Genomic DNA, 5707 nt, shown 5'->3' with positions numbered 1-5707 from the left:
TCCATAGGCACAAAATGTAAGGAAAGTAACACAGATCCAATCGTCTTATTGATCAACACACCGCACCAAGAAGTATCGAGGCACAAGGTGAAATAAATCTCTGAGACAAAGGCTGTCAATCACGCTAGTTCATAAAAGTACCTTTTCAAGAAATTCCATTTGTCCAGTGCAGCACAAGCTCCATGTCTGCTCAACAATGATTGCAATGATTTTTTCATAATATGGTTGTTTTAGTTTCAATGAGTTCAGGGAAAACTCAACATAAAGCCTTTGTAGCAAACATACCTTTCCTCTTAAACATCACAGGCTGACAGTCCTCATAGAGATAACAAGATCTCCACTAGAATGAGATATTCAAAACCTGCTGTTTTGGCGGATCCACATCCCTTTGTTTGGAGAGTTCAAGTCACCTGAGCAAAACAAATATAGGACGTCTTTGTTCTGGTTGCCTGTAAAGGAAACATAGGACTACCATAGTTTAAACAAACTTCTTAGTTTTAAAAAGTTCACATTACTTTTAATGTACCAGGCAGAAGTGATGACAAAAAGGTTAGGGTGGCAGAAAATAGACAATGGTATAAAATAAATACTAAATTTAGTCAAAGATGTTTTTACCTGAGGGCATCTGTTTTCTCTATTTGCTTCTCCATTTCACAGGATAGATGGCAGTCAAGAGCTAGCTCGGCTACCAAGGCAAATGACAAGACTGTGAAAGTTAATTCCAGGATGCTCTGCGCCTTGCCTTGCCAATCACAATGATTTCGGTTCAAGCAAAATAACACCTACTACTCATGTCAACCTGAAAAGAGAAAAAAATAAAGTGATCAAAGAAAGTGAAACTAGAGTTTGTGATGTTATGTAAATTTCAGTCGTTTCTATACAGAGGAATTATGGAAAGATGGAGGTTATAGGGTAGATATACTTTTGGCTTTAAATCCAGACAGAGGGGTTGTCATTGAAAATGGATTCGAAAAGTAAAGAATGCAAATCAAGGGGAATCAAAGAACTACTGAAAACGACACTAACAACTTATCAGACAAATTCTTGACGTTTACGAAAGCTCTGCTCGGCCAGTTCGAACACCACTTCATGCAAATACATCCCGATCCCCAGTCTTTGCATTTGACTAAACCGAAAAGTACGAGTGTTCATGTTCATGTACACTAGTTCTTGTTGTTCGCGTGGTGACAGGGGCTGGGGCACCTGTGATGTCTTTTCGTCAGTATGTATATACGACTATTTCTTATTTTGGTCTCCCGCCCGGGTTGCCAGAGGCCGATCCCGAGCGAGTCAAGTTTAAAGTAAAGTCGCCCGAGGCATGAGTCGCTTCGGGCGGTTAGAGGACGACAGTCGACACCCCGACACTGCCCCGCCGTATGAGAAATTCCGCAGCCGGAATCAACAGTAATATTGCGATTGTCATTGAAGTCGAAAGTTGTAAGTTGTTTGTTTTGATTTGTGCTTATTTGTGCCTTCCGTCGCGTCTGCGAGCTTCAAAACATAATTCTACGACGTCGTTCGCCGTGGAAGACGATGAGTTTCGAGCTAGTCGTTGATTACAGTAGTAATGTGAGTACCTGTCCGCCCTTCGCAATCTGATGCTTTCGCTTTTGGCTTTAAAGTCCGGGCCCCAAGAAAAGTTACGCGGACAACATGGTGTCCAACTCCGCGGTGCCCCCAAAGCGAAGACACATTCTTCTTTTTGACGGGGCCATTTCAACTGTCCAAACTCAATCGTCTACTTTTTAGATATCTCTCCTTGCGTTCGCCGAGCGCTCGTTCGCACGAACAGGATGGGTACTTGCGTCCATTGTTATCTGAATCGCTCCTGTGCGGTGCACCCTAACCTTACCACTACCCAGTCCGAACTTTCCTCCTCGCGTTTCTGCCGCACTGGGACCAAAAAACCGACCCTACCTACCTGTGCACTGTGTTCCTAACTTTTACGTCTTCTGTCGTCTTGCAGGATTATTCACTGGTAGCGTGCGTGGAGTGTGCAAATGCATCACACTGGGGCGAGACAAGTCCACCCTCCCTCAGAGTTCACCTGTCTACTGAAGGTATGGGCGGGGAACGGCCATCAGAGCTACTGCAAGTGACAGACTTCACCATGACCATGATATCCTGATCTGTTTCCATTAGTACTTTTAAGCCACATTTGGACTGGGCGTACGTTATTAGCGCCTGAAAGAAACGAGTTATCATGAGCTGTATCGAGGAGACGCGAGGAGGCCTGTCTCAGAAAGGGCGAGTAAAGACACGCATCTGGTTCACAGTAACTTGCAAACATGTTGCTCTTCAGTGTTTCTGGTGTGCTCTGCTCGGGTTTATAGCTTCATGTTTCCACTCTTACGATGCAGGTTTCAAGGATAAGGAAAGAGCTTCGAACGGGAAGAGGAGAATCAGATGACCGAATAAGAAAGTTGTGAAGCAAAGTCCAATGTTCAATGTAACACCAACAGCAGCTTCAATCGGAATCTATGGTAGTGGGACTGGATTGTGGAGAATTGTACAGGTATGGTTTCGTACAAATCTTGGCTCACATGTTTTGAAGGAAATTGTGGTAGCTCCTGTGTAGTTGGTTAATTATTAATATTATAATTTTTTTGTGTGACAGGTGGCTGAGATTGATCTGTATTCATTCTAAGAGTGTTTCTAACTGTTGGCCGCCCATCATCATCCTGTGGTTTATCTGCTAGAATATCCAGGTACGCACATATTAAAGAGAGTCTGCACTTGGTCCTCCTTCCCCTTCGCACTTGCTCCACTTCTGTGCATATGTTATTTTTTGGTTGGTTAAGAAATAATGGCCCCTGACATTGCCTGACAACATGCCTCTCCCCGGAAGCCCAGGAAATGTGTCAGACCCATGTTTTTGCTGAGAACAGAGGCAGGTTGTGATTAACTATTAGAGCTGCTCTGATAGACAGGCCCCATTTCAAGTTTTCATATCTGCTGAAATGTATTAAATGAATTGATGAAAACTGCTGGCAATGGTCCCATCGGGATACAATCCTCATATTTTCACTTGCAGATTGCATCAATCCTGTAACCATCCTGGCCAGGATTTTTGTGTTCTGAGCCATGAGATTATCCAAAAAAAATGGAGAGTCTGCACTGCAGGGCCTGAATTAATTATCCATTCCTGAGGCTGTTTGGAATCTCAGACTCGTAAGTAGTCCAGTGTTTTGAGAATGTGCACATAATAATGGGCCAAAACTAAGTCCATTCATGTTTCTGGATTACAGGTTTAACTAACCAAGAAAGTAGTGTGGATGTTGATTAAATTGTCTTTTTGAAAGACTTTGACGTGAGCTAGGGCGACTTGCCCTGTTGGCACCGGTCCCATCAGGAACGGCCCTTCTTATGTTTTGTATTGGACATTCAAAGAAATGTGATTTAGTAGGCGCAAGGCCTTTTGGTTTTGGTCTACTGTGCAGCTCTGAGGAGATGACCTCTCAGCATGATGAGACTGAGACATCTGCTAGTCAAGAAAATTAAGCTCTTATTTACCGGCATGAAATGTTTTGAACTGTATAATCACTTCCCTTTTCCCCGATGTAATGTTTTCTTTTTTCTGATCCTCAGACCTCTGCAGTCAATGCTTGTGAGCGGGATGTGGACATTGTTAGATGCAACCGAACTGCGACAGCAGAACCTCCTCAAGATATTGACTTTGGAAAACACTGGCAAGTAAGTTTTCTACTACAATATGGATATTGTATTTCTTTTTAACTACTGGCTTATTTTAACTTTATACTTTTTATTGTTTAATAGAATCTTTCTGATTGCTGGCAATCAACCAAATTAACCAAGTCCCTAGCATGGATGTTGATTAAAGTGCTTTGTTGAAAGACTTTGATGTGAGCTTGGGCTACGTGGCCTGTTGGCAACGGTACCATCAGCAGGAGGAAAGGTCTTTTTTATTATAGTTTGAATGCGAGATTGCATCGACCCTGTAACTGTTCTCTTGGACAAGACTTTGTGCCAGTGTCCAACTGGTGAAATGAATATATCCCTGTCTATCCACAATGGCTGATGTTTCCCAAATTAATGGTCTTCTGAGGCTGTGTTCGGAATGTCGGGTTGAGGGGCTAGTGTTCAGAGAGTATTCTGGTAAGCATTTCAGAGCTTTCACAATGTGTTTGTCTATGCAAGTTTTTATGCCTAATGATTCTGATTATTTTGCAGGATTCTATTTTTCTGCACCACAGTGTTCCTTCTGGTACAGACTTAAATCAGACTACTCCACAAGATGACTGATAAATTTTAGACCAAGCTCCTAAACTGTTGCTTCTTCTAGCCACCAAGAAAAGACACAAGCTCACTTATGCAGCAGCCTAAGATGTAGTTGTGTTAGCCGGCATCTCTGAAGAGTGTCCATTTTGTGCACGAGCAGGGAGAGAATGCGCAGTAGAAACTAAGTGTGATATTTACGAAAGATTTGGGGTGAATGGAAAAGTCTTTCGTGCTCTGAGTTACTCTAGAGAAAGCTTAAAAAAGAACTGTGTTCTCATTTCGAATCATATCAAGTATTTGTAATTGATAATATTTTGGTTCTTTCTTCTTCCTGTTTCATTGCAGGACACTATCATTATCTAGTTGTATTTATGTATTTTTCTGCTGTACTTGTATGGAGGGAGACCGGCAGGTTGTCATTTTCAATCTTTGAAATGTGCACTGCTTTGACCTCTGTTGTGATCCTTGGAAGCACAATCCTGGCAGTGTTTGTGATTTTCTTGCATTGTTCAGTTACAAACTAGTTTCAGTGTAGTCATCTGGTTTTCCAATGTTTATCAGACCTAAATTTGTGTTTTCAATGCACAGTTTCCATCAATCATTTCATTCTCTTACTATTCCAAAAGGCAGTGTTATTGGAGTGGAATGCAGCCTCTGTGATGAAGGCCATTTCGTGTAACATTTTATCATTTTCTGTTCGTGTTCATAGTTTGTTATGTAGAAATGACTTGATGTCAAATTTCCTTGCAGCCAACAATTTCTTTAGAAGAGCCTAAGTGTTATTTATGCAACAAAATTTAAATAGCGAGATGAAAGAAATAACTTTATGATAGCTTGTTATCCTTTGTTCAGATACAGGGTAATGTTGCTTATATTTGACATAGAGTGTAGGTACTTACATATTGTAATTACATATGTTCTTATTTGATTAAAAAATATACACTTTTGCAACAGTTGACTAGGGAAAACTCAATTGATTGATAAATATCTGTTTTAAAAATAAAGATAATAGATCATAGGTTTTTACTTCACAGTATTTGCAAACATACTGAAGAGTTAACAATGACCACAAACAAGTAATTCTTAAAAACCTTAAAGTATCATACTGCCTATTATCTATTTGACCTTGCTTAATTGTACTTTAAAGCGTCCATGTATCACAACATTTACAAAAATAAATATGTTGCAATCATTTTAGAACTACGAGTTTATTTGTTTTTTTTTGTAAATGATAACATCCGGCTTAAAAAGGATAACTGTTAGCTGTAGTATTTAGATACAACTTTTAACATTATACATAGAGGCAGGAAAGCTAACTAGCTTATCTCAAAAATTCATTGTAATTTCTATTATCTGTCTTCAAAGTTGATGAAAAAAAAACAACTAGAGATTAATTACTGTCTAGTTAAGAGCCAACTGTTATCCATTTATTAGTCAATCATTTTAAAACTGCAAAATTAACAAAATA

General features: G+C 40.1%; 2 long non-coding RNA genes across 5 annotated transcripts; one reads left to right on the top strand and one right to left on the bottom strand.

Annotated features, from left to right (window-relative positions):
- Window positions 1–6: 6 nt before the first annotated feature.
- Window positions 7–1261, bottom strand: LOC113210224 (uncharacterized). The gene is made up of 3 exons (XR_008012258.1): window positions 1027–1261; window positions 616–799; window positions 7–449 (listed from the first exon to the last, which is right to left on the bottom strand). It is a non-coding gene; the product is annotated as an uncharacterized LOC113210224 (long non-coding RNA).
- Window positions 1262–1411: 150 nt separating this feature from the next.
- Window positions 1412–5439, top strand: LOC127751830 (uncharacterized). 4 transcript variants are annotated; one of them, XR_008012255.1, is made up of 9 exons: window positions 1412–1569; window positions 1967–2060; window positions 2143–2275; window positions 2361–2515; window positions 2618–2708; window positions 3035–3171; window positions 3249–3693; window positions 3778–4116; window positions 4192–5439. It is a non-coding gene; the product is annotated as an uncharacterized LOC127751830 (long non-coding RNA). The 4 variants fall into 4 exon arrangements; XR_008012257.1 differs by lacking the exon at window positions 1412–1569 and adding an exon at window positions 1653–1797; XR_008012254.1 differs by having other exon boundaries at window positions 1967–2275.
- The last annotated feature ends 268 nt before the right edge of the window (window positions 5440–5707 follow it).

This window comes from Frankliniella occidentalis, unplaced genomic scaffold (genome assembly GCF_000697945.3).
Source record: "Frankliniella occidentalis isolate FOCC.00 unplaced genomic scaffold, Focc_3.1 Scaffold1249, whole genome shotgun sequence".
NCBI lineage: Eukaryota > Metazoa > Arthropoda > Insecta > Thysanoptera > Thripidae > Frankliniella > Frankliniella occidentalis.
The sequence above is the reverse complement of the archived record's forward strand: the minus strand, read 5'-3'. Positions and strand labels throughout refer to the sequence as shown.